Source organism: Gossypium hirsutum, chromosome D07 (genome assembly GCF_007990345.1).
Source record: "Gossypium hirsutum isolate 1008001.06 chromosome D07, Gossypium_hirsutum_v2.1, whole genome shotgun sequence".
NCBI lineage: Eukaryota > Viridiplantae > Streptophyta > Magnoliopsida > Malvales > Malvaceae > Gossypium > Gossypium hirsutum.
Genome location: NC_053443.1, coordinates 55,878,695 through 55,898,161, shown reverse-complemented (window position 1 = coordinate 55,898,161; position 19,467 = coordinate 55,878,695). Strand labels below are relative to the sequence as shown.

The following is a 19,467-nucleotide window of genomic DNA, read 5'->3' as shown; positions in this document are numbered from 1 at the left end:
ATAGACCGAAAAACGTGTTGTACGGTCTGGAATTCAATTTTCTTATTTTTTTGAAAAAGGGATTTCGTCACGGATGAGGGAAGATGAGTAATAAAAAGAAAAAGACAAAGTAATACAACTGGGGTTGAGCATTCGGTCGAATCGAATCGAATCGAGTTAATTGAGTTTTTGAATCTCATTTTATCATCCTAACTTTATTTGAAGTTTTCTCGAATCGAGTCGAGTGAGATGGAATTCGAATCGAGTCGAGTGAGATGGAATTCGAATCGAATCGAATCGAATATATTTGTTCGAGTTAAATTTTAAAAAATAATTTTGGGTCCTTATAATTATTGTCACCCATCGTAATAAAATTTGACCACCTTAATCAATTTTTTTATTAACTTTCATCACCTCATAATTTATTTATTAATTTTTATATACTGGTTAGCTTCTTTGCTTGCTTAGTTGTTTCAATTATCTTCAGATTCTTGTCACTATGTATTTTGGAATTAAAAAATATATTAAGGGTCCGTTTGATTGCCAGTAAAATGTTTTCTGTAAAATGATTTCTGGAAAATGTTTTACTTTTCTGTAAAATGATTTACTGGAAAATATTTTCTGGTGTTTGATTGAATCTGTGTAAAATATTTTTTGCTGTTTGGCAGATTTCCTGAAAATATTTTCCGAAAAAATTATTTTTACATATATTAATATATATTAATAAATTTTTATAGTTTAAATTGTTTTTACATATATTGCAATGATTTATTTATAATTAAATAAATCAATTAAATATATAATAATACTCAATTATTAAGCTACAATTTTAACCGTCATAAATTAAAAACAACCAAAGTCAAATAAATCATTTGTAATTGTGTTATAAAAAAATAAAAAACAAGAATTGAACAATTATAAATTAGCTTACAAACTACAATTAAATACTAGAAATCAATAATATTTGTAGCGACCTAAAAATTTGGGGTACGGGCGCTAATTGAAGTGATTATTGAAAATTTAAAAACAGTGTCTCAATTTTATTTGAAAAGGAGTCGCCACCGATCTTTTTTCTAGGTGTGATCGAACACCTAATAAATTCTCTTTTTAGAAGAAAATTTTATTTTTAAATTTTCCTAAAAAAGAGGTAATTTTAGGTCTGCGTGAAAATCTAGAGAAAATTAGGGGTTCGGGAGTCAGTTACGCGGGAGGAAGGTATTAGCACCCTCGCGATGCCCAAAATTGGTATCTTGTTAAACGCACGTTGTCTTCATTTTCAAAAATACGAGTTCAATTTAATATTAGATCATAATCCGATTGAAATATGAGAATTTAAAAAAACACGAGAATATTGAAGCACAAATTTTTTTTTTAAAAAACGAAATTTTTGAAACACGAAAATTTTAGAAACACGAAAAAAAAATTTTAACACGACAATTTTTGAAACACGAGAATTTTTCGAAATACAATTTTTTTTAAAAAAATGACAATTTGTGAAACACTAGAGTCGTTGAAAACACGGAAATTTGTGAAAAAAAAGAAAATTTTTGAAACACGGAAATTTTTAGAAAACACGAAAATTTTGGATCTTTGGAATTTTTGAAAACACGAAAATTTTTGAAACACCAGAATTTTTGAAAACACGAGGATTTTTACAACACGAATTTTTTTTAAATACGAAAATATTTGAAAACACAGAAATTTTTAAAACACGGAAATTTTTGAAACATCAAAATTTTTGAAAACACGAGGATTTTTGAAAACATAAAAATTTTTGAAAACGCGAAAATTTTTAAAACACGAGAATTTTTTGAAAACATGAAAACTTTTGAAAAATAGATTTTTTTTCTTAAAAAGACATGAGAATTTTGAAAAACGGAATCTTTTTTTTATTTTGATTTTGTTAAAACTTGAATATTTTCGAAACCACGGAAAGATTTTTTTTTACACAAACTTTTCGATTTTTTATTAAGCACGTATCGTATTTAACACGAACCAATGATATTCACTCAACATAGCAATGAAATCAACAAATTTGTGTCAAACCGATTCGTTGCCTTATTTTTTTGAAAACGCGAAGATTTTTTGAAACACAAGAAAAATTTTTGAAGACACGAAAAATTTTGAAAAATATAATTTTTTGAAAATATGAGACTTTTTGAATATTTTCGATTCTTAAAAGGGCGTATCGATTTTAACACGAACCGGTGATATTCATCCAACATAGCGATGAAATCAACGAGTTCATATTAAATCGATTCGTTGGCTTATTTATTAAAAGTATTTAAAATAAATTAAATTAAATTAAATTAAAAATATAAATGCCAAAATACAAAAATGCATAAAATATTAATAATATTAAAACGAAAAAAATACGAGCATTAAATTAAAATTAAAAAAACCGAAATTACCGAAAAAAATCTTGAAACACGAGCTTCGCAGATGGGTAACACAAATTGAACCCCCTTTTTATTTTTTTTATTTTTTTTCCTCTTTTTTTCTTTTTCTTTTTTCTCTCTTTTTTTCTTTTTGTTTTCTCTCTGCTGGGCTGATGCACGCGGGCCTAGGCTGCTGGTGCTGGCCTGGGGGTATGCTGGGCTGCTGCTGACTGGGCCTGGGGGATTGGGCCTGCTCCTATTTATTTTTTTTCTACCTTGGGCTTCTCTCTTTTTTTTTGCTTTGTATTTTTTGCTTTTTTTTTTAAATGGGCCTACTGCAGTACAGGTTGGGTCGCGGTGTACGGGTCGGGTCGGGTCGGTTTGACCCGACTGTTGAAAAAATATTTTTTTTCTTTCTTTCTTCTTCCTCTTTTCTTCTTCGTTCAACCCCCAACGGCACTCCCCCCAACCTGGTGCGGTGGTCGACGGTGGCGAACGGAAGCTCTCCTCTTCTCCTCCTTTCTCCTTTCTCTCCCCTTTTCTCTTATTTTCAAAGCTTTTTTTTTCTCTTTTTTTCGTGGGGGGTTTTTTATTTTGATTTTTTTTGACTTGATTTGCTTTTCTTAGGCAATGGGAGATGGGGAAACGACGGTGGTGGTGTGGTTGCTGTTTTTTTTTAGTGTTTTTGCTACTGTTTTTTTTCTTTCTTTTTTTTTGCTCAAAATTTGTTTTATTTTCTTTTTTTTTTTTTGCTTCCTCCCTTCTTCCCCTTTTTTGGGGGGTTTAAAACCCCTCTTAAACTGATTTTTCTTCTCCTTTTTTGCAGGTTACAAGTGGCTAGGGAGAGGTAGGCCAGCCGCCGCCGTTGCAGGTGCAAGTTGGGCTAATTGCTACCAAAGGGACCAAATCGTAAACTCAGCAAAATTTTTGGGGCAAAAGTGTAATTTTGAGAAAGTTTAGGGGTTAAAATGTAATTTTGAGAAAGTTTAGATGTTAAAATGTAATTTTAAAAATTTTAGGGGTTGAAATGTAATTTTGAGAAAGTTTAGTGGTTAAAATGCAATTTTAGAAAAGTTTAGGGGTCAAAATGCAAAAATAATTTAAATTTTTTTTAAAAAAAATATTTTTAAAATGAAAGTTATTCCCGGATAAAATTCAGTGATTACAGCTGCCCCTCTTTGCTCATCGCTGTGAAACAGGGATAGAGCAAATACTTAAAAGCACTGAATTTTGTTCGACCATCCAAAAAATTTTTTTATTTGAAAAACAGAAATCGAGAATAGCTCGGAGTGCAACCCGAGCCCAACTCACCTCTAGCAATATGAGTTGATTTTTTTGAAAAGCAAGAATTGAAAAATACCTCGACGTGACTTGAGGCTCAACTCACCTCTCGCAATATGAGTTGATTTTGGAAAAATAGAAATTGAAAAATACCTCGACGTGACTCGAGGCTCAACTCACATCTCGCAATATGAGTTGATTTTTGAAAAACAGAAATTTAAAATACCTCAGCGTGCGACCCGAGGCTTAACTCACCTCTCGCAATATGAGTTGATTTTTTGAAAAGCAAAAATTGAAAAATACCTCGACGTGACTCGAGGCTCAACTCACCTCTCGCAATATGAGTTGATTTTTTTGAAAAATAAAAATTGAAAAATACCTCAGCATGACCCGAGGCTCAACTCACCTCTCGCAATATGAGTTGATTTTTTTTGAAAAACAAAAATTTAAAAGAAATACCTCGACATGTGTCCGAGGCTCAACTCACCTCTCGCAATATGAGTTGATTTTTGAAAAACAGAAATTAAAAAGAATACCTCGGCGTGTGACCCGAGGCTCAACTCACCTCTCGCAATATGAGTTGATTTTTGAAAAACAGAAATTTAAAAGAAATACCTCGGCATGTGTCCCGAGGCTCAACTCACCTCTCGCAATATGAGTTGATTTTAAAAAAACAAAAATTGAAAATTCCTCAGCGTGACCCGAGGCTCAACTCACTTCTTGCATTATGAGTTAATTTTTGAAAAACAGAAATATAAAAGAAATACCTCGGCATGTGACCGAGGCTCAACTCACTTCTCGCAATATGAGTTGATTTTTGAAAAACAGAAATTTAAAAAAAAATACCTCGGCATGACCCGAGGCTCAACTCACCTCTCGCATTATGAGTTGATTTTAAAAAAACAGAAATTGAAAAATATTTCTTGAAAGAAATAAGGTTTCAAAAAACATCAGGTGAAACTAAAAGCCTCATTTTCATTGATTCTGTGCAGTTTTCTCCCAAAATTCCTTGCTCTGTTGGGATACCTGTATATGTCATGTATGGTGTTATCATGATATGCACGTGTTTGTCCTAAATGCTTTTATGCCTACATGATCATGCCATGCACTCTGGGTTGTTTGTCACGTGCCCCACTTTTTGATTTTCGTGAGGGTTCACATTCATTTCCTTAATTCTTGACTTTTGTAACACCCCTAACCTGTATACGTCGCCGAATTAGGGTTACGAGGCATTACCGAACAAACACAACCATTTTTAAAACCAAACTGATCACAAACATGAAAATTAAATCATTTTCGCATTGCTATTTATAATTTATAATCAAAATCTAACTAACATCGTACTCAAACCTATACATGCCATAAGATTGAGTTCAAATATTTAACAAAATACCAAAAGTAGTCGATAGTGTGATAGACTATGCTGATGATCCCCGAGCTCGTAACGTGTCTCCAAAATCTATAAAAACAAATGGACAAAAACAATCAAAGTAAGCTTTTATAGCTTAGTAAGTCTATAGCATATCTAAAATACATATAAAAGAATCATATAATTCTTTAAATAAATTTATTGAAATCACAATTATCAATTATAATTACTAATCAAACATTGCTATATTAAGTCATTTTGTTTAAATCTAAAAGGATGTGTATTTATCTAATACACATAAACGGACAAATGTAAATACATTATATGCATATAATCAATTTACTAACATAATCATTAACTGCATATACTGATTTCTATAGTACTTATTGTTCGCACTTCATCGGATCCATTTAAATATAATTGTTCAAATACATATACCAAAAGCATAATTTTTATACTTATCAACTATAAGTGCCGAATGCACATATACACCTATACCCACCTATGCCGAATGCATACATATATACACACATATATATATCCAACAATTTCATGACAACCGATATATATATACATACTTACTATTCAAAAAGATTCGAACGATTATATAATCATCAACCACCTTGATACAATGTTCATAAACTTATCCATTTCATATAAACAAAATCATATATATTTATACCCAATACATAGAATCACTTAATTTAAACAGATTCAACGGCACTTAGCCTGCTAGGCTTATAGCCTGATTCAGATCACCGGCACGTAGCCTGCTAGGTTTATAACCTGATTCAAATCACCGACACGTAGCCTGCTAGACTTAAAGTCTGAAAAATTCACTGGCATTAAGCCTGCTAGGTACAGAACCTGAATATCACAAATACGAGAATAATTTCTCATATAACCCTTACTGGCATTACACATGTTTAAAACATATACGTATAATTCATGTAGCATTAACCACACTTTCAAGAAATTGGCAGACCATAGCTCAGTTATATCTGTACTTACAATCCATACTTTTAGCTCAATACAAACAATTGTATATACGTTTATACCCATTCAAACCACACTTATTCCATAATATATAGTTCATACCTTAAATTCAATTCCAAAAATTTATACAATTATATACATATATATATTGAGACTTCATATACATATTTTCATAACTTCCATACTTCAATCAAATTCAAAAACCCTATATATTTATATACACATATATTCGAACAATATATAAATATCTTTAATTCATAACATTAGATTCAGTTCACAGTAATTGAAACATACCTTCGAACCACTTATATATATATTCGCACCACATATATATGTATTATACATACCTTTGCTTAAAATCAAGAATTTATACCTATGCAACATTCATACTTTAACTAATTTCAATAACTTATGTATATATATCCTAGCATTATATATACATATACATATACATGCTTATTCAAATATCAACTATACTCTTATACATTTCTTACCTTTATTTCAACCCATAAATCTATACAAGATTATACTTGTATATTCGAACATGCTATATATATAAATATCATCCATACTTCAAAATTTATTCAATCAATATATTTTTAAATATAGCTCAACACAAAATACAATTAGTATACATGTATAAATATTAACTTAATAACTTTTAATTGCTAATAGACTTACCTCGGATATCAGCGGACACGATCAACTATTCGATTACTTTCGTTTTTCCCCGATCCAAATTCGTTTTCTTCGTTTCTTGATCTAAACATAATCAAATTCAACCTTTTTATTCATCAAAACATTCAATTAAGTCCAAAAATACATAAATGGGAAAATTACCATTTTGCCCCTAACATTTTACACTTTTTGCAATTTAGTCCTTTTTGCACAAAACACAAAATACACAAAATTTTCCCATACCACACAAGGGCCGAATATTCATGGTTCTCATACAAGTCCACACATTGCATTTATTTCACATTTTAGTCCCTCAAAAATTTATTTTCACAATTTAGCCCTAAATACTCATATTCATCAAAAATCCCAAGACAAAACATGTTAATCTAAGACATATCTTCCATTATTCATCATCAAACATCACAAAACACAAATATTCATCAATGGCATAACTCAAAATATTCATTAAAATCATAAATTCAAGCATGGGTCGGATAGTATTCAAAGCAACGATCTCAAAAACGTAAAAATTATCAAAAACCGAACAAAAACTAACCTTGAATTAAGCTTCAAAAGATGGCCAAACCTAGCTTAGGTTTCTTTCTTTTTCTTTTCTCTAGTTTCGGTCAAAATAAGATGAAAAATGTGGCTTTTAATTTGTTTGTCTTTTAATATATTAACTTTATAATATAATATATTATTATAACCTTTATACATAATATAAAAACTATAATTTATAAGCATAATGCCATCCACTATCTTGAATAATGGCCTAATTTCCTATTAAGGACTTCACATTATAAAGACATTAGCAAGTTAGCACTTTACACATTAATTAGTCAATTTCACATTTTACGCGATTAAGTCCTTTTATTAAATTAAGCACACAAACAATAAAATTAATTCACGAAATTTTCACACATGTAAATTAACATATAATAAACACATGAAATAATATTAAAATATTTTTTTGATTCGGATTTGTGGTCCCGAAACCACTATTCCGATTAGGGTCAAAACCGGGTTGTTACAACTTTTCTCTCCAGTTTTGTACTCATCCTCAAGTTCTGTGAGTAACCCACATTTTCGTATACCACCTTCCTGCCCCATTGTTGAACTTTGTTCTTGCTTCAGAGTCCTTTTATTTATCAAATTCTCATCCAGGTAATGCTCAACATTCCTTTTGTTTATAGTATGTCATCTTACTATTTATCATTTAAATGAATCAAACACGAGATGTATGAAAAAATGGCGAAGTAGGCATGAAAGAAAGACCTCACATTCATTTTTTTTCAAAAGCAACAAACAAAGAAAATTGACAAGGAAAAATTCAAATAAAAAAAGCATCATAAAGAAAGGAAAATGAATTCAATTGCCACAAATACTCTAGATATCCAACGCATGAACTTCTCCACATTTCTTCGTCAATGATCTTTTCGAACATGGCTTCATGTCTAGAAGATTTCAAGCTTCTGAAAATGCTTCAAATATTGTAACCTCGCCATTCGACTCCCCGTTCAAGTCTTCTTTCTCCTTTAAGTCTGAATCTGCTTCATTAGGACGCCCTTTCGGGTTTTCATCCTAATCTTTTTTGTTTATCAAGACTCCCTTTTCGGGTTTTCATCTTGATTTTTCTTTCTTTTTTCTTTTCTTTTTTTGCTTTTTTTTTGTTTTGTTTGTTTTTTTTAGGCATAATATTTTTTCACAGCATCTGAGTTCACTGGATTAGGTAATTCTTTCCCATCCATCTCAGTGAGAATCAGAGCCCCCCCTAAGAATGCCTTTTTTACAACATATGACCCTTCCCAATTTGGTGACCATTTTCCTCGAAAGTCTATTTGTATCGGGAGGATATTTCTTAGTACCAGTTCTCCTTTGCGGAATTCTCTTGGCCGCACCTTTTTATCGTGGGCCGTGATCATTCTTTCCTGGTACATCTGTCTGTGACAAATTGCCTTCAAGCGTTTTCCTTCAATAAGGTTTAGCTAATCATATCTAGCTCGAACCCATTCTAATTCTTCTAGTTTTGACTCCATCAAGACTCACAGGGATAGGATCTCTACTTCGATAGGCAGAACGGCCTCCATCCTGGAGACCAGAGAAAAAGGAGTTGCCCCCGTAGACGTCCGTACAGAGGTGCGATATGCGTACAAAGCGAATGGTAGCTTCTCATGCCAGTCCTTATATGTCTCAGTCATCTTCCCGAGAATCCTCTTAATATTCTTATTAGCCGCTTCTACTGCTTCGTTCATCTTCGGGCGATAGGGTGAAGAGTTATGATGCTTTATCTGAAATTGCTCACATACTTCTTTCATCATCTTGTTGTTCAAATTTAAAGCATTATCTGAAATGATTCTTTCAGGCAGACCATATCGACATATGATCTCCTTTTTTAAGAACCTACAGACTGCAGCCTTTGTCACATTAGCAAACGAAGTGGCTTCTACCCAGTGACTCCATCATGTACTTTATTGGGTCCAGTTTTGAAATTAACCATGTTGTGTGATATAGCATGTATTGTCTGAGCCTTCAAACCGTCCAAATCCATGCACAACAAAACTTCTCAATCGAAGGGTATTTTGCCTCATATTCTGTGAACTTCTTGCTGAGGTAGTAAATTGCCTTTTCTCTTTTCCCTGACTCATCATGTTGCCCCAATATGCACCCCATTGAGTTTTCAAATACGGTCAAGTGCAATATTAATGGTTTTTCAGGGGTCGGCGGTACTAGTACCGGAGGATTAGATATATACTGTTTTGTCTTGTCGAAGGCCACTTGACACTCCTCGTTCCATTCTCCCGGGTTATGCTTTCGAAGGAGTCGAAAAATCGGATCACATTGGTTAGTAAGTTGAGCAATGAATCGAGTAATGTAATTCAACCTTCCTAAAAATCCTCTGACTTCTTTCTGTGTGCGCGGGGGAGGCAGTTCTTGTATAGCTTTTATCTTATTTGGATCCACCTCAATCCCTCTCTCACTGACAATGAACCCTAGCAGTTTTCCCGAGATAGCCCCAAACGTACATTTGGTCGGGTTAAGCTTCAACTGAAACTTTCTTAATCTTTCAAATTGCTTCCTGAGACTCCCAACATGCTCTCTTTCTTCCTGAGATTTGTCAATCATATCATCGACATAAAATTCTATTTCTTTGTGCATCATATCATGAAATAACGTCACCATGTCTCTCTGATATGTTGCCCCAGCATTCTTTAATCCGAACGGCATTACCTTGTAACAAAAGGTTCCCTACATTGTTATGAATGTAGTTTTTTTCCATGTCTTCGGGAGCCATCTTTATCTGATTATATCCTGAAAAACCATCCATGAAAGAAAACAGAGAATGCTTTATCGTATTATCCACCAAAGTGTCAATGTGTGGTAAAAGAAAGTTATCCTTAAGGCTTGCTTGATTCAGATCACGATAATCCACACACATTCGCACCTTGCCATCTTTCTTCGGTACCGGGACTATGTTAGCTACCCACTCTGGATACTTGGAGACTTGTAGGAAGCCAGCGTCAAATTGTTTCTTAACTTCTTCTTTTATCTTCAACAGCATTTCGGGTCTCATCCTTCTTAGCTTTTGTTGAACAGGTTTGCATTCTAGTTTCAGTGGGAGCTTATGGACGACAATATCCTCATTCAACCCTGGCATGTCCTGATACGACCAGGCAAATATATCTTTATACTCACGGAGCAAGACGGTCAAATTCTGTTTGGTGTTCTCTGAAATGGAAGTCCTAATCTTCACTTCTTGTTTCTTTTCTTCACTCCCCAAGTTCACTGTCTCAACAGATTCTTGATGGGGTAAAATCTGTTTCTCTTCTCGTTCAACCATTCTCAATAAGTCAGGAGGCGGGTCACAATTTTTAGCATCTTCCTCGGCTTCGAATTCTCCTAAACAAAAAGCCTTCTCGAAATTGATTTCAAGACTTGTAACGGGATTGTTCATGCCATGGATATCTGAGCACTTGAAATACGGATAGAAAAAACTGCTATTGGGGAGCATCAAAGTATTGGAATCAACAAACACAATATTATGGAATGATATGAGATACATGTAAGGAAAGGCTGTGAGAAGAGGGAATAATTACAAAACTAATGGAAATGAAAAGACCATGACAAAATGCATCTTCATTAATGTTCATTGAAATGATAAATAACAAACATAAGCTCTTACAAAAGGAATCCCATTACTTAGGGACATACAAAATAATGGAGAATTAACATTGGGCATTACTCTGGAGAGGACTTAGAAACTACAAGGAGGTCCACAGCATCCATATCTCTAGCTCTTAGATGTGTCCTATAAGAATGACGTGATTCCAGACTTATAATGTCACAACTGTGGATTGTGCGATTTTAGCCTTAGCGAGCGATTAGGATGATATGTACATGTAATGAATGAATGAATGCCTAATGAAGGATGAATGTTAATTATAAAAAATATATATACAAAAAAGGGGTGTTGATTTCAAGATAGCCCCATATTTGGACGTTTCATTAATCAAAAGAGTCTATTACAAAAAGTTTTGCCATCCTTGTTCAGCAGTTACACAAATTTCTTAGCCACATCGCCTTGTTTCTTTATGCGTTCCAGGAACTCCGATATGTTTGAGCTTTGGCTAGGAGGGTATTGGCAACTAATAACTTCCGCTTCATCTGATAATTGTACTACTTGCGCAGTCGCCTTACGAATTTCATTGATCAAACTACCGATATGCATATCCTTTTCTTGGAGGGCTCTTTCATATGCACGTATGTCTCTATCATGCTGACCATTCTTCTCTTCTAGAGCTCTCAGGAGGTCATCCAAATGTTGCTGATGAGTTTCCAGTGTACTTTCTAGATTTCGGATTCTTCCTTTTAGCTCTTGACGCTCAGACTAACTAGCTATTAATTCTGCAGACACAGTTTCGTATTCAACATTCTTCTTCCTCAACTCTATCATTGCCCGTGCAGCTCTTTCCTCTTTCTTTGCTTTTGCTTTCCAGAACTCCATCCCACCTTTGATATTACTTAGTTCCTCCTTCCATTCTGCTGATGATTTCCCCAATCCACTGTTCCTTATAGTGCCTCTTAATTTCTTGTTTTCCAAATGAAGGTCCCTTAAATAATTTCTCATAACTTCAACTTATTTTTGGACTTTCTCGGTTCTGGATTTTTCAACTTGGACATCAATCTTCAGCTGGTAGTTTTCCTACTGGAGAGAACTAATATTTCGTAACAGTTTGGGTTTTTCACGTTCAAATTCATGTCTTGCAATTTCTAGCTCAGATGGGATTTCTCTGAGAACGGGTTCTGGCAAGCTTCATCAATCGGTGGGGTTATTTGACTCTTCACTCATCGTTGCCTCCATATGCCATAATCTACAGTGATAGTATCAGGATAGAGAGCCAACTACATTAGGTAGATTTTCCTCCAAGAATTTACGATATCTCGCACCCTTTTCATGTAACCCTCACCCATAAAGGCAAACTCCGATTGTGCCAATCCATCGGTAACTGGTACAAACTATCGCGAAGCGAATTGTCTTTGAACCATCAATGGAGCATATCCAACTCCTCCTCATAATCCTAGTAAAGGCACCCAGTCTTGGTTTCCACACTTGTATAACAAGACAGAGGGACGAATCTAAGGTGCTCTCCAAGTTATATCTTCGGCACGGAGGTTCTGAAAAACTGAGACCCAGTGTTGTTCAGTGACATCCTTTGGCCAATTTTTTTCAAGGTGTGCTTCCAACGGAGTGAATGTCTTTGAAAACATGTGGAAAGGCGTGCGCTCCACCTTCCAAAAGTGGCTTAAGATCCAAACATTCAGTAACTGAGCGCATCCGATAAAACGTCCTTCCCCTTTTCTCCTACAAGCATTTAGAGATCTAAAAGTCTCAGCCAAGATGGTTGGGACCGGGTTGATTCTTTGCCTCAACTTTTCGAAGAAATCCACAACCGTAACTTCAATATGCCCAAGAACCTTCGGGAAGACGACCAGTCCATAAATAGCCAAGGCAAACAAATCTATCATTCTCAAAGTATCTGAATGATTCTGAACTAACTCTCGAAGAGAAAACCATGCAACACAACTGACTTCATTCTTCTTCCTTATCTGATTTTCAGCCCATATATCAGTCATCCCTGTCAACTTCATTAACTTTTTCTTGAAGGTCATTGGTTTAGGCTCATTCACATATATCTTATTGAGTTGCACATTGTCTATGCGAAGCAGGGCAGCATACTCTTCTATGGTCGGAGTCATATCTTTTTGATTGAAAGTGAAACACTGATAGGCCGGGTCCCAGAATCGAACCATGGCTTGAACCAATTGCTCGTTCACATTGATTGCTATCAAGTGAGCTATATCCCCGTATTTTCCAGTGAAGTTGCTTCTAGTATCTGAGTCCCATTGTCCCCAGGTCCTAGTCAAGTCTTCGAGGTTATTTTGATGATCATTCGAAGTCACACGCTCAGGAAGATCAGATATGTATCCTTCTTTTAACTATCCCCTTTCGCTTTCTGAGTTCTCGAATACCAGTCTAGGACTACGACATTTTTCTCGATTACTTGTGTAATTGACTCCTCTATTAGAAACCTATTTTTGGCAACTAATCTCTAATCAACACCTTCCTAATGAGATGCCTATGATGCATGATGACAAACAGAATAAAAAACGAATAACCTCGGTTAGTGATCACAACAGATATAAACAGAGGAAAAAAGAAAATAAGAACTATGGAAAGTTTAACAAATTAAGCTAATCAATCATGCAATTTGGTGGAACAGACCCACATTTTTTTTGGCCCCATCATGCTTTAAAAAATAAACTTGCCCCCACATGATAATCTACCCGATCCGATTTATTAAACAGACCTAATTCTCTTGCAAAAATATATGTACAAAAATGTAAAAGAGATAAAAGGTAAGAGGCGTTTCTCCCATGTGCTTATTTTGGTGACTATTCAACGGACAGAGGTTCGGCATGGCTCTAATCGGGTAGCTCGTACGGTTCACTATATGTGGTTCTGGTTCTAGAAAGGTACTCGAATTGTCCATACTGTCACCTAGTAAGGTTAGTACGGAGCCTCGGTTATCACCTGTCATGGGCTTGCGAGCTCAATTCGAGGTATTACATTTACTTATGCCTATACGGAGGGACAAGTTAACTCACGAAAGCATAAGTCATATGTAACCCGAAAGTATTTCACTAGCCTGTGCGGAGGGACGAGTTAACTCACGAAGGAGTAGCGTTTACTTCCACTTAAAAGGACGGAGCCCGGGTAGAGAGCTCATGTTAAGCAAAAAATGCAAGTGCACGGTGTGTGGGGAGAAACTCACAAACCTTTTATTTTTTATTCTAAAAAAGAGAAACTAACTAAAAAAAACCATAAAACTTAGAGCTGAAAAGAAAAACAGAAAAACAAAACAAGTTAGAAAATTATTAATTTAAAAACCAAATGCAAATGCGTGACTTTTAAAAATAAAATTCAAGGATCACGATTAAAAATTAATTTGAATAAGAAATTTTGCAAATTTTGACAACACGCATTTAACGTCAGACTCGACTCTCAAAAAAAGTTCCCCAGCGGAGTCGCCAGTTGTAGCGACCTAAAAATTTGGGGTACGGGCGCTAATTGAAGTGATTATTGAAAATTTAAAAACAGTGTCTCGATTTTATTTAAAAAGGAGTCGCCACCGATCTTTTTTCTAGGTGTGATCGGACACCTAATAAATTCTCTTTTTAGAAGAAAAATTTATTTTTAAATTTTCCTAAAAAAGAGGTAATTTTAGGTCTGCGTGAAAATCCAGAGAAAGTTAGGGGTTTGGGAGTCGGTTACGCGCGAGGAAGGTATTAGCACCCTCGCGACGCCCAAAATTAGTATCTTGTTAAACGCACGTTGTCTTCATTTTCAAAAATACGAGTTCAATTTAATATTAGATCATAATCCGATTGAAATATGAGAATTAAAAAAAACACGAGAATTTTGAAGCACAAAATTTAAAAAAAAAACGAAATTTTTGAAACACGAAAATTTTTTTTAACACGACAATTTTTGAAACACGAGAATTTTTCGAAATACAAATTAAAAAAAAAACATGACAATTTGTGAAACACTAGAGTCGTTGAAAACACAGAAATTTGTGAAAAAACGAAAATTTTTGAAACACGGAAATTTTTAGAAAACACGAAAATTTTGGATCTCCGGAATTTTTGAAAACATGAAAATTTTTGAAACATCGGAATTTTTGAAAACACGAGGATTTTTATAGCACGAATTTTTTTTTAAATACGAAAATTTTTGAAAACACAGAAATTTTTAAAACACGGAAATTTTTGAAACATCAAAATTTTTGAAAACACGAGGATTTTTGAAAACACAAAAATTTTTGAAAACGTGGAAATTTTTAAAACACGGGAATTTTTTGAAAACATGAAAACTTTTGAAAAATAGATTTTTTTAAAAAAAAACATGAGAATTTTGAAAAACGGAATTTTTTTTATTTTGATTTTGTTAAAACACGAATATTTTCAAAACCACGGAAAGATTTTTTTTACACAAACTTTTCGATTTTTTATTAAGCACGTATCGTATTTAACACGAACCAGTGATATTCACTCAACATAGCAATAAAATCAACAAATTTGTGTCAAACCGATTCGTTGCCTTATTTTTTTGAAAATGCGAATATTTTTTGAAACACGAGAAAAATTTTTGAAGACACGAAAAATTTTGAAAAATATAATTTTTTGAAAATATGAGACTTTTTGAATATTTTTTATTTTTAAAAGGGCGTATCGATTTTAACACGAACCGGTGATATTCATCCAACATAGCGATGAAATCAATGAGTTCATGTTAAATCGATTTGTTGCCTTTTTTATTAAAAGTATTTAAAATAAAATTAAATTAAAATTAAATTAAATTAAATTAAAAATATAAATGCCAAAATACAAAAATGCATAAAATATTAATAATATTAAAACGAAAAAATACGAGCATTAAATTAAAATTAAAAAAACAAAATTACTGAAAAAATCTTGAAACACGAGCTTCGCCGAATGGGTAACACAAATTGAACTCCTTTTTTATTTTTTATTTTTTTCCTCTTTTTTTCTTTTTCTTTTTTCTCTCTTTTTTTCTTTTTGTTTTCTCTCTGCTGGGCTGGTGCGCGCGGGCCTGGGCTGCTGGTGCTGGCCTGGGGGTCTGCTGGGCTGCTGCTGACTGGGTCTGGGGGATTGGGCCTACTCCTATTTATTTTTTTCTACTTTGGGCTTCTCTTTTTTTTTGCTTTGTATTTTTTGTTTTTTTTAAATGGGCCTGCTGCAGTACAGGTCAGGTCGCGGTGTACAGGTCGAGTCGGGTTGGTTTGACCCGACTGTTAAAAAAATATTTTTTCTTTCGTTCTTCTTCCTCTTTTTTCTTTTTTCTTTTTTCTTCTTCGTTCAACCCCCAACGGCACTCCCCTCAACCTGGTGCGGTGGTCGACGGTGGCGCACGGAAGCTCTCCTCTTCTCCTCCTTTCTCCTTTCTCTCCCCTTTTCTCTTATTTCCAAAGCTTTTTTTTCTCTTTTTTTCGTGGGGGGTTTTTGATTTTGATTTTTTTTGGCTTGATTTGCTTTTCTTTGGCAATGGGAGATGGGGAAACGACGGTGGTGGTGTGACTGCTGTTTTTTTTTAGTGTTTTTGCTGCTATTTTTTTTCTTTCTTTTTTTTTGCTCAAAATTTGTTTTTTTTCTTTTTTTTTTGCTTACTCCCTTCTTCCCCTTTTTTTGGGGGGTTTAAAACCCCTTTTAAACTGATTTTTCTTCTCCTTTTTTGCAGGTTGCAGGTGGCTAGGGAGAGGTAGGCCGGTCGCCGCCGTTGCAGGCGCAAGTTGGGCTGATTGCTGCCAGAGGGACCAAATCGTAAATGCAGCAAAATTTTGTGGCAAAAGTGTAATTTTGAGAAAGTTTAAGGGTTAAAATGTAATTTTTAGAAAGTTTAGGGATCAAAATGTAATTTTAAAAAGTTTAGGGGTTGAATTATAATTTTAAAAAATTTTAGTGGTGAAAATGAAATTTTAGAAAAGTTTAGGGGTCGAAATGCAAAAATAATTTAAATTTAAAAAAAAATATTTTTAAAACGAAAGTTATTCTCGGACAAAATTCAGTGATTACAATATTATCCAAATGCATAATTAGTAGTACAGAGTTAAAAACATTGGATGAAACAGAAATTGATCCGGAGTGTTGGTTGAGGCCGGCCTGAATTATAGTTGAACCAGAGTTAGCATCCTTGGTTACGGGACCTGGACTAGCTACACAGATACCAGCATTGACAACTAGAGTTTCCTTGACCACGAGCAAAACTTGATCTTCGTTGGAGAATGTCATAGTTGAAGCCTCAAAACACCTGCAAGAGGATGATTCCAAGTCAATAATACCAGTTTGATGTTTCAAGTTCTCAAAAACACTAGTTATTTATGGTTAGATGAGTAAGAATATAAAAAATAGTCCAAAAGCAAATGATAAAACAACATAAATCTCCTAAAAATGATGCAGCCAGTTTTACTACACCGCGATGCACCAGTGAGGTGGCATGCACAAGCATATAGTTTGCTACCATTACATTTCAGCTTCAAAGTACAGAATAGGTGTCAGTCATTACCCTGAATCTTTTGGTGAGTTGCATTTTAGATCAACACATTCAGTGCAGGTCTTCTCGTCCTTATCTGCTTGAACCACTTCAAACATTTTTCCGACCTATACTAAAGAGTACAATTACATGTCAAGGATGAGCTGAAAGGGACAGGAAATTTTCCTGGCATACTATATAAAAATATTTTCACCTCTAAAATGCTTCAGTGTCTATTACAGACGGGTTTAACCTGAAAAATCAAATGGCCATTATGGCCTGGAATCTTTTATCATCAAACCTTTTCGAGAATAACCTTATCATGTAATGGTTCTCTCTCTTGAATCAATAATCACTCTCCAAAACAATGCAAAACTTCAAGCAGGTATCTGGGTTTTCCTTTTTCTTTGGGCACACAATCGCAGCACAAACCAACCTGTTAAAGCCTATGCATCCTTATTCTTAACCATTAAATTGAAGAAGCAACCTGAGACTGAAGCTGAAGCTGAAGAAGCAACTTGTTATAGACAATAATTCCCTATCAATATGTGATAGTACAAGAAGCAACCTGAGACTGAAGCTGGTTGGAATTCACACCAGAATCAATCAATCAAGGTCAGAAAACAATCATTGAAATTACAAATCAATAAGCATAAGAAAGAAGTATAAGAAAACTTGAGCCAATTCAAAATGTATAAACAAAAAATGCTCGTAACAGCAACACATAACAATCCTATGATCTTTTCATAGTTCAATTCATTGATTCTTGATTTATCTATGTTCTTCCACATACGAAAAACCTGTTCACAGATGCATAACCATTAAAAAATCAAAGAATAGTCGAATAGAAAAACTAGAAAACATCCCATGTTTTGCAATATTCTGTATTTTCCTATCCATTTTCTATCCCTTTCTCAGTGACCAAACAGAGTGCCATTTCTATTCGGTTCAAATAAAGCATCAAAATAATCATTACAACCATAGAACCCAACTTCAAAACTCAATAAAAATCTGAACTTTAATGACTATCTGTATTTCCTATATTTTCCCATCCATTTTTTAACCCAAATTTCTCATTTTCCATTCCTTTCTCAGAGACCAAACAAACTTTCCTTTTCATTCAGTTCAGATAAAGCATAATAATAAATCATTATATACTTATAACCCAACTTTCGTATGTAGTAAAAATCTGAACTGTAAAGACTAAATTCACTGTATTTTCCCATCCATTTTCTAACCAAACTTTTCCTTTTTCCATCCTTTCTCAGAGACCAAACAAGGTCCCATTTTCATTAAGCATCATAATACATCATTACATCCTTAAAACCCAACTTCCAAATTTAGTAAAAATTTGAACTTTAAGATCACAAAATTATTAAAACACAGAGAAAGAGCAAAAAGAAAGGAACCTGGAGGATTTCATTGGATCTGAAGGCATGCCTGAGAAATTTAACTGCAGCCTAGAAATCATTTTTGGTCCAATCTCCATCATCTCCAAGTATTTGCATAGGGCAAGAGCCCTCCTTCTTCGACTTTTCAATTAAAGCCCTGAGCCTCCGGTGTTGATGGTAAGTCTCAACAAGAAGTGTGGTATGGGTTTTGGAAGAGCAACCATCCGGCGGTCGCTGCAGCGTTAACGGTGATGAGCAAAGAGAGGATAGACAGCAACAATGCCCGGTTGATTTTGGGAAGTGGGTTTGGATAAGAATCGATGGAGGAAATGAAATGAGAAGGAAATGAGAGGCTGACCCAAGAAAATGAATGGAAAATGTCTTACAGAATTAAAATCTATAAGACGTTTTACATAAAAATGGGACATTTTCCCGTGTTTTGTAGTTCATTTTCCAAATAGAAAATGTTTTCCGCCAATCAAACGCTGAAAAAATTAGAAATGATATTCCGGAAAATCAATTTCGCCAATCAAACAGACCCTAAATGTAAAAATATAATTTTTTTAATAAAATTTATTTTAAAAATAAAATGTGAAATTGATACCAATATAAAATTTTAACATGAATATTTTATGGCATAATTAATAATTCAATTTTAATATAAATATTCAATATGACTAAACAATTCAATAATATAAATAATATAAAATGTGAAATTTAATTTAATAATAAATAGTAGATATAAATAAAACTATTACTATTTATGCTTAGTGATTTTTTTTGGAT

General features: G+C 33.9%; 1 long non-coding RNA gene across 3 annotated transcripts; it reads right to left on the bottom strand.

The window, feature by feature from the left end:
* Positions 1 to 16,826: 16,826 nt before the first annotated feature.
* LOC107936713 (uncharacterized) lies at positions 16,827 to 19,157 on the bottom strand. 3 transcript variants are annotated; one of them, XR_001694479.2, is made up of 3 exons: positions 18,700 to 19,089; positions 17,324 to 17,870; positions 16,827 to 17,068 (listed from the first exon to the last, which is right to left on the bottom strand). It is a non-coding gene; the product is annotated as an uncharacterized lncRNA (long non-coding RNA). The 3 variants fall into 3 exon arrangements; XR_005916418.1 differs by having other exon boundaries at positions 17,324 to 18,090; positions 18,700 to 19,078; XR_005916417.1 differs by having other exon boundaries at positions 17,324 to 19,157.
* Positions 19,158 to 19,467: the final 310 nt, after the last annotated feature.